The following is a 9,933-nucleotide window of genomic DNA, read 5'->3' on the forward strand; positions in this document are numbered from 1 at the left end:
GCGCCGACTGCATGTGTGCAGCGTACGTGCATGGACGGCGCGCAGTCGACCTCCGCGCGCGTGGCCTGCGTGGCCCTGTGCCCTGTCGGTGGCTGATCGGTGAGTGACCACTGACCAGTTTGCGTCGCTGTTCCTCTGACAAACAACGCGGAGGCCAGATTAATCTGATCCATCCACACAGCACGCCTCCTCAATCAACCCGGTGCACGCCCAATGGGTCACGAAACCGAGTACGGTACGCAGCAATTAAATACTGCTCCATGGTCAGTCTTTACTCGTGGGCTATTCATTTCAACACGTTTACGCACCGGAGAGCGAAACGTAACCCAAATTAACAAGTGTCTTATATATAAGGTTGGATTGGATTCCGGTGGATTTGTAGTATCATGCATGTGGCAAAGATACGAAATCCTAAGATTGTCTCCTCACCGTCATCGTCTTCGTGCATGTGCCTCGCAATCATGAAAAAAAAAAAGATAGCTCGCTAGCTAGCTACGCACAGTTGCAACGCCCGGTAGTTTGCAACGATGGCTCGCCGTCGTCCCTCCTAGCTTAGGCGTTCGTTTCACGGTTTTTGCAGCCGGTATCTATGGGTGGATTAACAAGCTGCTCGGTTCGTTAAGCTTGTGCTCATTAAGATTTAGTTTGTTAAGCTCGTTAAGATTAACGAGCAGAAAATCCTACTCGGCTTAGTTCGTTTGAAACACGTTAAGCTCATGAGCACTCACGAGCGCTTGTTAAATAATTTTGATGTGTTATGGTCTACATGATGAGTCTGTATATGTGATTTTGAAAAAGAATATGGTCACTAATTAAAAAAGGAAACGCACTAGTTTGTTGCCTCATATGTAGATTAGTTTAATAGTTAGGCTGAGGTGCTATGAAAATTTGTCACGCTAGATGAAAATATGTGTGTGTTGTTACTAACGAGCTTAATTAATGAGCTGCTCGTGGAACTCGTTAGCTCATTTTTTTAAGCTCGTTAAAGTTAACGAGCTAAAATTAATGATTGGATTTGTTCATTAAGAAGCGAGCCACGAGTTTAGCGAGCCCAACTATCGTGCGCTCATCAAGCTCACGAGCTACGAGTTTTTGATCCAGCCCTATCGATATCTGATCACAACACTATCCAAAACCGTTAATTATGTTTGGTTGCCTTATGCTGGTATCAGTTACCGTGTAACCAAAATACCGTCCTATATAAAACCGATTACACCCGTCCTTAACCGTAAAGTGACCCCTCGTCTTCTCGCTTTCGTTTCTTATTCTCTCTCCATCTCTCGCAATCTCCATCGCAGCGACGTGAACCCAACACTCGCCCGTGGAGCAGCGTCCAGTGCTGGCCATCGCGAGATCTGGGCGCTACAACATGCGTCGCTGCCGTCCTTGGCACCGCCAGCCGCCGCTAATCTTTCCTGCGACTGAATGGGTGAGGAAGAGGGTGTGGGCGCCGCCAGAGGCCATGGAGGCAGACTGAGGCACGCGAGGAAAATGAGGCACTGTTGGGATATCCTCCTCATGTGGGTTGTGAGAAGATTACCATTTGAGGCCTTTTACGCTGCCCAAAGAGGTGTAGAAGTACACTACCCATTAGGGTTATGACCTAGGGTCATTTCGTACTTTACACACGAGAGGATGGGGATGCTTTACCCTCCATCCAGCAGCAACCACCAAGAGTGAGGAAAATCTGTTCAACCTCCATTGGAGAAGAAAAGAGAAAAAAAAGAAATGGAAGAGAGGAAGACTGAAGGAAGAAGCAAAGTGAGCTACTCCCCAAGGTTGTGATGGTCCAGATCCACTGGCTTATCTCCTTCAAGCTGTGGTTCACCATCTTTGGTGAGATTGTTCCAAACCCTAGCTCTTGATCCCCAAATCCTGTTGTGTTCATCCAAGATTCAGAAATCTTGATGTATGAGATCCTCTAGTGCTATCTAGAGAAGAACTTGTTGTATCTCACATTTGATAATAGTGAAAGAGGATTTAGGTCGTTTCGGCCCGTTGTTTTTTCTCTCAAGTTGGGGGTTTTCCACGTATAAATCTGGTGTCTCTTTATTGTTACTTGCTGCTGTCTAGAAAGTTACCCTACCACAAGACACTCTTCAGAGGAGCGTCTTGTTTGGTGAGTAACATTTTACCTCCATATATGCCGTTGGATATGTTTCCTTCCGTGCTAAGCAACAATCATTGAGTTGGTACATAATATGGTGCTGAGATTACTTTGTTTCCGCTGCATTTTTCAGTTAACCACAGGTGCATTTGTGTGCTAATTCCCGACAAAGTGACATCATAGCCTTGGTTTCTTAAAAGGTTGCTAATCCCAGTTGCTTGATTGTTGTTGGAAGTGCCGCTCACAATGGCTTTGGAAGAAAATGCTACTACAGGTGGTATGATAAAACTTCATTCTTCCAATTACTCATTATGGAAACCCATGATGGAAGACATCCTTTATTGCAAGGATTTGTATGAGCCAATTGTGAAACACAAGATACCCATAGGTGTCATGGAAGAAGAATGAAGAGTGTTGCACAGAAAGACAGTAGGTATGATTCGGTTATACATCAACCACAATATATTCAACCATGTTGCAAATGACACAAATGCGTATGAGATGTTGCAGAAGTTGCAGTCTATGTATGAGAGGAAGACATCAATAAACAAGGCCTCAGTGATCAAAAGACTTGCAAAGCTTGAGTATTGAGATGGCACAAGTGTGATTGAGCACTTGAATGTCTTCCAATGCCATATAAATCAATTTTCAGTGATGAAGATCAACTTTGAGGATGAGGTGCAAGCATTGTTGCTGCTGAGTTCCATGCCTGATAGTTGGAACACGATTGTTGTGTCACTTAGCACTTCAACTCCGGATGGGAAGCTGACTTTGGAGATGGTGAAGAACTGTATGGTGAATGAAGAAGTCGGAAAGAAGGAAAAGGGTGATGCCTCTTCTTATGATGCATATGTGGTTGAAACCCATGGGAAGAATGAGAACCATGGACGTGGTCACACAAGATTTTAGCAAGGCAGAAGTAAATCCAGGGGTAGATCAAAGTCAAAATAGAGAAAAGATATTACTTGCTTTCATTGTAGAAATCTGGGACACATAAAGAGCGAGTGCAGGAAGTACAAAAGAGAGCTTGCAGATGGGAAACTTGCAAATAAAACCGAGCAAAAGGCTGAGAGCAGCTCAGCCATGACTGCAACAGATGAGGACTATCTAGTCATTTAAGATGAAGAATGCTATAGTGTTATTCGTGATGATGCCATGAGTTGGGTTGTGTATTCAGGTGCATCCTTGCACATCACATCACACAAGGAGTATTTCACATCTTACACTATTGGAGTTATTGGCCAAGTGAGGACGGGAAATAGTTGTTCGTCAACTATTGTTCGCAAGAGCTCTATATGCATTGACACAGATTGCAGATTGGTACTCGATGATGTGAGACATATTCTTGACATAAGGCTGAATTTGTTGTAAGTGGGAAAGCTTGATGATATCAAACATCCTAGTTATTTTGGTGAAGGAAAATGTAAACTCACCAAAGGCTCTTTGATTATGGCTCCAGGAAGTAAGCAAGATAATCTCTATGTGAATAAAACCAAGTTGTGTAATGAAGTGTTGAACATTGTTGAAAAAGACACTTTGGTTGAACTATGGCATAAGGGGCTTAGGCATATGAGTGAGAAGGGCATGCATGCTCTTCCTCGCATGGATTACCTCCCTGAGTTGAAAGGTATATCTTGAAACCCTGTGCACATGGTTTGTTGATAAACAACATAGGGTTTCATTTCATACACTCCCTCCACATCATGCAGAAAATTTTCTTGATACTGCACACACCGATGTTTGCTCCATGACTGAAAAATCCAACGGTGGAGCATTATAATTTGTGACTTTTATTGATGACCATTTCAGAAAGGTTTTTGTATATGTGCTGAAAGACAAATACCAGGCACTTGAAGCCTTCAAGGAGTTCCATGCCAAAGTTGAGAGAGAAACTGACAGGAAATTGAAGTGCGTAAGATCGGGCAATGATGGTGAATACGGTCGTCCTTTTGAAAGGTATTGCAGGAAGTTTGGTATCAAGCTAGAGAAAAGTCCACCAAAGACACCTCAGCTCAATGGTCTTGCAGAGAAAATGAACAGGACACTCACAAAGAGGGTCACAGCTATGCTCTCTCATGCTCATTTACCTAATTCTTTTTGGGCTGAAGCATTGATGAATGCTATGTATGTGGTTAACCTATCTCCCTCAGTTCCTCTTGCAAGTGATATTCCTCAGAGAGTTTGGTCAGGGGAGGAGGTACCATAAAAGCACCTGAAGGCCTTTGGTTACAGGGCATTTTTACATGTTCCAAGGGACGAGAGATCCAAGCTTGATAGCAAGAAAAAGGAATGCATCTACCTCAACCAACCAAGTGAAGAGTTCGGCTACAGGTTGTGGGATCCAACCAATAGAAAGATTGTGAGAAGCCAAGAAGTGGTGTTCATTGAAAAAGGAACAATAAAAGATATTGGGAAACCATAGAAGCCAATGACCAGCACACCTCAGGTTGACATGGATCCAATTCGTCCTCCTCTCATGCATGACAATCATGGGGGAGATGATGACACTGAAGACAGTGGAGATGCAACTGGCCAAGGCAGTACAAGTCAAAGTGATGAACAACCATCAAGTGATGATGATGATGATACCAACAAAAATCCACCTGATACACCACCAGTGCAGCAGCAAAGAAGTGGAAAGAGATCACATTCCTTCTTCTAAGTATCCAACACATCAATATGTGTTGATGACTGATGAAGGTGAGCCCTCATGCTATGAGGAGACAATGTCTGATGAGAACAAGGATGAATGGTCGGAAGCCATGCAAGATGAGATGAAATCCCTGTATGAGAATGGTACTTTTGAGTTGGTGAATCTGCTAAAGGGCAAGAAAGCACTCAAGAACAAGTGGGTGTACAGAGTGAAGACTGAAGAAAAAACCTCACATCCAAGGTACAAGGCCAATTGGTTGTGAAAGGGTTCAGTCAGAAAAAGGGCATCGATTATGATGAGATATTCTCCCCGGTGGTCAAGATGTCTTCGATCCGAGTTGTGCTGGGCATGGCTGCCACCATGGAGTTGGAAATTGAACAACTTGATGTGAAGAAAACATTCTTGCATTGTGACTTAAAGGAGGAGATATACATGGAGCAGCCAGAGGGATTTATGGTTGCAGGCAAGGAGCACTTAGTTTGCAAATGGAAGAAGAGCTTGTATGACTTGAAACAAGCTCCAAGGCAATGGTACAGGAAGTTTGCTTCTTTTATGACTGGGCTTGGTTACCATAAAGCACAACTTGATGATATGTTGATTGTTGAAAATGGCACAAAGAAGATTGCTCTTATCAAGAAGGCATTGAGTAAATTATTTGCAATGAAGGATTTGGGACCAACTAAGAAAATACATGGCATGAAGATCTCCCGTGATAGATCAAAGAAGCTGCTTTGGCTCTCACAGGAAAGATACATTAAGAAGGTACTTGAAAGGTTCAATATGAAAGATGTAATATCTGTTATCTCTCTGCTTGCAGGGCATCACAAACTGAATTCTAAACAATGTCCTACAAGCAAGAAGGAGACAGGAGAAATGAGGAAAGTACATTACCAATCTGTTGTGGGTAGTTTGATGTATGCAATGATATGCACTAGGCCTGATATTGCCTATTCAGTTGGAGTTGTTAGTCGGTTCACGACAATCCAGGTAAAGCTCACTAGAAAGTAGTGAAGTGGATTATCAGGTATCTCGAGGGAACTTCTACATCTTGTTTATGCTGTGGAAGTGGTGATCTTGTATTGCAGGGCTATGCAGATGCAGATTATGCATGTGACAAGAATCGTAGGAAGACAACATCTGGATACCTGATGACTTATGCAGGGGAGCAGTGTCATGGCAAGCAAGATTGCATAAATACGTTTCTACATCAACTACAGAAGCTGAGTACATAGAAGCGGTTGACGCTGCTAAGGAAGTTTTGTGGATGAAGAACTTCATGCAAGAGCTCGACATGAAGCAAGAGAAGTATGTTCTGTTTTGTGATAGTCAAAGTGCTATTCACCTTGCCAAGAATTCAAGCTATCACTCTCGAACCAAGCACATTGATGTGAGGTGTCATTTGATTCAAGATAAGCAAGGGGAGCTCCTCCCCAAGGTCGTGTTGGTCCAGATCCACTACCTCGTTTCCTTTAAGCTGTGGTTCCACCATCTTTGGTGAGATTGTTCCAATCACTAGTTCTTGATCCACAAATCCTGTTGTGTTCATCTAAGATTCAGAAATCTTGATGTATGAGATACTCTAGTGCTATCTAGAGAATAACTTGTTGTATCCTACATGTGATAATAGTGGAAGAGGATTTGGGTGGCTTCGGCCGTGTTTTCCCCCTCAAGTTGGGGGGTTTTCCACGTAAAATTCTGGTGTCTCTTTGTTGTTGCTTGTTGTTGTCCAGAAAGTTACTTCTACCACAAGACACTCTTTAGAGGAGTGTTTTGTCTATTGAGTAATATTTTACCTTCATATATGATGTTGCATATGTTTTCTTTCGTGCTAAGAAATGATCCTTGGGTTAGTACATAATAGGGTGCTGAGATTACTTTGTTTCCGCTGCAGTTTTCAGTTAACCACAAGTGTGTTTGTGTCCTAATTCCCAACAGGCACAACATGGAGCTCCACGGCGACTCCGGCAATCCCATCCCCAACTGACGGTAGTCCCTGTTCCCAACAACACTACCACTCAAGGCCACTGTGTCAGATTGCCCAAATCGGCCCCCATCGTTGCTGTGTCCAACGAGAACCATCGAGGTCGTGGTCACCGCCTCACCTGCCCCATCACCGTTCCATGTTAGAGCTCTCGAGTGGTCACGTTGCTTGTGGCATAGGAAAATCCACGTTGACGACATGAGCATACAACTGATGCGCGTTTACGAGGCCAAGGTATACCAGTTGTTATTCGAAGATTGCGATCTTGTTTGTGTTGTCGTTACCAAAGAGAATCAAACAATGCAAAAGTCTCATTATAGCCGCAAATATGGTGTAATGTCATTACGTTACCGTTTGCATTTACAGTGACCCAACCAAACAGAACATAGTATTTTCGGGTTAACAGTTGACTATCTTTTTTTCGGGACATTGGTTGAAACGCCTCTCGGACCCCCGTGTCGCTCCTCAGGAGTGGCTCGGGCGGAACCCCAGCAGCCACCCCCGCCGCCCCCTCAACACCATCGCTCCCCTACCGCCGCCGGCACACGTCGCCAAGCAAAGGCCCGACGGCGGCTGGCGGCGGCGGGCTTCGTTCCTCGCGTGGTGTGGGGCTCTCGCGTTTCTTCGTTCTACTCATTTGGTGGTGCGTGCGCAGCGACCTTGGCTACTCCCGACGGCGCTCCAGCTCGTGCGGGCAGTGGGCTTCGCGGTCATCCTGCACCCCTCTGGATGCGGGATGGGCCGATGGCACGGGCCTCTGCACGGTGCGGGGGGGTGGACCTAGGTGGCGGCGCTCCATCGGGCTCACCCCCCGACCTACTGCCGCTTGGGGGTGCTGCGGCGTGCGCGGCCAGATCCGGCCGGGTCCGGCCCGGATCCGTTGTGGGCCGCCCCGTTCATGCGTCGTTGCTGCAGATCGGGCTTCCCCCACTGGCTTTGCGTGCGGGCAGCTTTGGGTGGTGCTAGCTGGTGGCCGGGAGCTTCCCGGTGTGGTATTGGTCGGCGTGGTGCCAGGCGACGCCGTTGGCCAACTCTTCTCATGTCTCTCAACCTGCTGCGATTGCGCTGGTCGATGGTTCCTTGGCGTGCAGATGGCTGCCATGGATGCGGCTTGCTCTCCACGTGGGGTGCGGCCGAGGGCGGTTGGGAGGGTTGAAGGAAATATGCCCTTGAGGCAATAATAAAGTTATTATTTATTTCCTTATTTCATGATAAATGTTTATTATTCATGCTAGAATTGTATTAACCGGAAACATAATACATGTGTCAATACATTGACAAACATAGTGTCACTAGTATGCCTCTACTTGACTAGCTCCTTAATCAAAGATGGTTAAGTTTCCTAACCATAGACATGAGTTGTCATTTGATTAACATGATCACATCATTATGAGAATGATGTGATTGACTTGACCCATTCCGCTAGCTTAGCACTTGATCATTTAGTTTGTTGCTATTGCTTTCTTCATGACTTATACATGTTCCTATGACTATGAGATTATGCAACTCCCGTTTACCAGAGGAACACTTTGTGTGCTACCAAACGTCACAACGTAACTGGGTGATTATAAAGGTGCTCTACAGGTGTCTCCAAAGGTAGTTGTTGGGTTGGCGTATTTCGAGATTATGATTTGTCACTCCGATTGTCGAAGAGGTATCTCTGGGCCCACTCGGTAATGCACATCACTATAAGCCTTGCAAGCATTGTAAATAATGAGTTAGTTACGGGATGATGTATTACGGAACGAGTAAAGAGACTTGCCAGTAACGAGATTGAACTAGGTATTGAGATACCCCCGATCGAATCTCGGGCAAGTAACATACCGATGACAAAGGGAACAACGTATGTAGGAGCCAATATGAGCATCCAGGTTCCACTATTGGTTATTGACCGGAGACATGTCTCGGTCATGTCTACATAGTTCTCGAACCCGTAGGGTCCGCACGCTTAAAGTTCGATGACGGTTATATTATGAGTTTATGTGTTTTGATGTACCGAAGGTAGTTCGGAGTCCCGGATGTGATCACGGACATGACGAGGAGTCTCGAAACGGTCGAGACATGAAGATTGATATATTGGACGACTATATTCGAACACCGGAATGGTTCCGGGGGTTATCGGATATATACCGGAGTACCGGGGGGTTACCGGTACCCCCCGGAGGTTAATGGGCCTCATGGGCCCAATTGGTGGAAGAGGAGAGGCGGCCAAGGGGCAGCCGTGCGCCCCTCCCCTCCCAAGTCCGAATTGGACTAGGAAGGGGGGCGGCGCCCCCCCCCCCTTTCCTTTCTCCCTCTTTCTCCTTCCCTCTCCTCTCCTACTCCAACATGGAACGGAGGAGTCCTACTCCCGGTGGGAGTAGGACTCCTCATGGGGCGGGCCAAGGGTGGCCGGCCCCCTCCCCCTCCTCTACTCCTTTATATACGGGGAGGGAGGCACCCCCTAGAGACACAACAATTGATCTCTAGGATCTTTTAGCTGTGTGCGGTGCCCCCCTCCACCATAATCCACCTCGGTCATATCGTAGAGGTGCTTAGGCGAAGCCCTGCGTCGGTGGAACATCATCATTGTCACCACACCATCGTGCTGACGGGACTCTCCCTCAAAGCTCGGCTAGATCGGAGTTCGAGGGACGTCATAGAGTTGAACATGTGCAGAACTCGGAGGTGTCGTGCGTTCGGTGCTTGATCAGTCGAATCGTGAAGACGTACGACTACATCAACCGCGTTGTGTTAACGCTTCCGCTTTCAGTCTACGAGGGTACGTAGACACACTCTCCCCTCTCATTGCTATGCATCACCATGATCTTGCGTGTGCGTAGGAATTTTTTTGAAATTACTACGTTCCCCAACAGTGGCATCCGAGTCAGGTTTTATGCGTTGATGTTATATGCACGAGTAGAACACAAGTGAGTTGTGGCGATACAAGTCATACTACTTACCAGCATGTCATACTTTGGTTCGGCGGTATTGTTGGATGAAGCAGCCCGGACCGATATTACGCGTACGCTTACGCGAGACTGGTTCTACCGACGTGCTTTGCACACAGGTGGCTGGTGGGTGTCAGTTTCTCCAACTTTAGTTGAACCGAGTGTGGCTATGCCCGGTCCTTGAGAAGGTTAAAACAGCACCAACTTGATGAACTATCGTTGTGGTTTTGATGGGTTGGTAAGAACGGTTCTTGCTCAGCCC

Source organism: Triticum urartu, chromosome 3A (genome assembly GCF_056163025.1).
Source record: "Triticum urartu cultivar PI428250 chromosome 3A, HENAU_Tu73, whole genome shotgun sequence".
In the NCBI taxonomy this organism is placed as follows: Eukaryota; Viridiplantae; Streptophyta; class Magnoliopsida; order Poales; family Poaceae; genus Triticum; species Triticum urartu.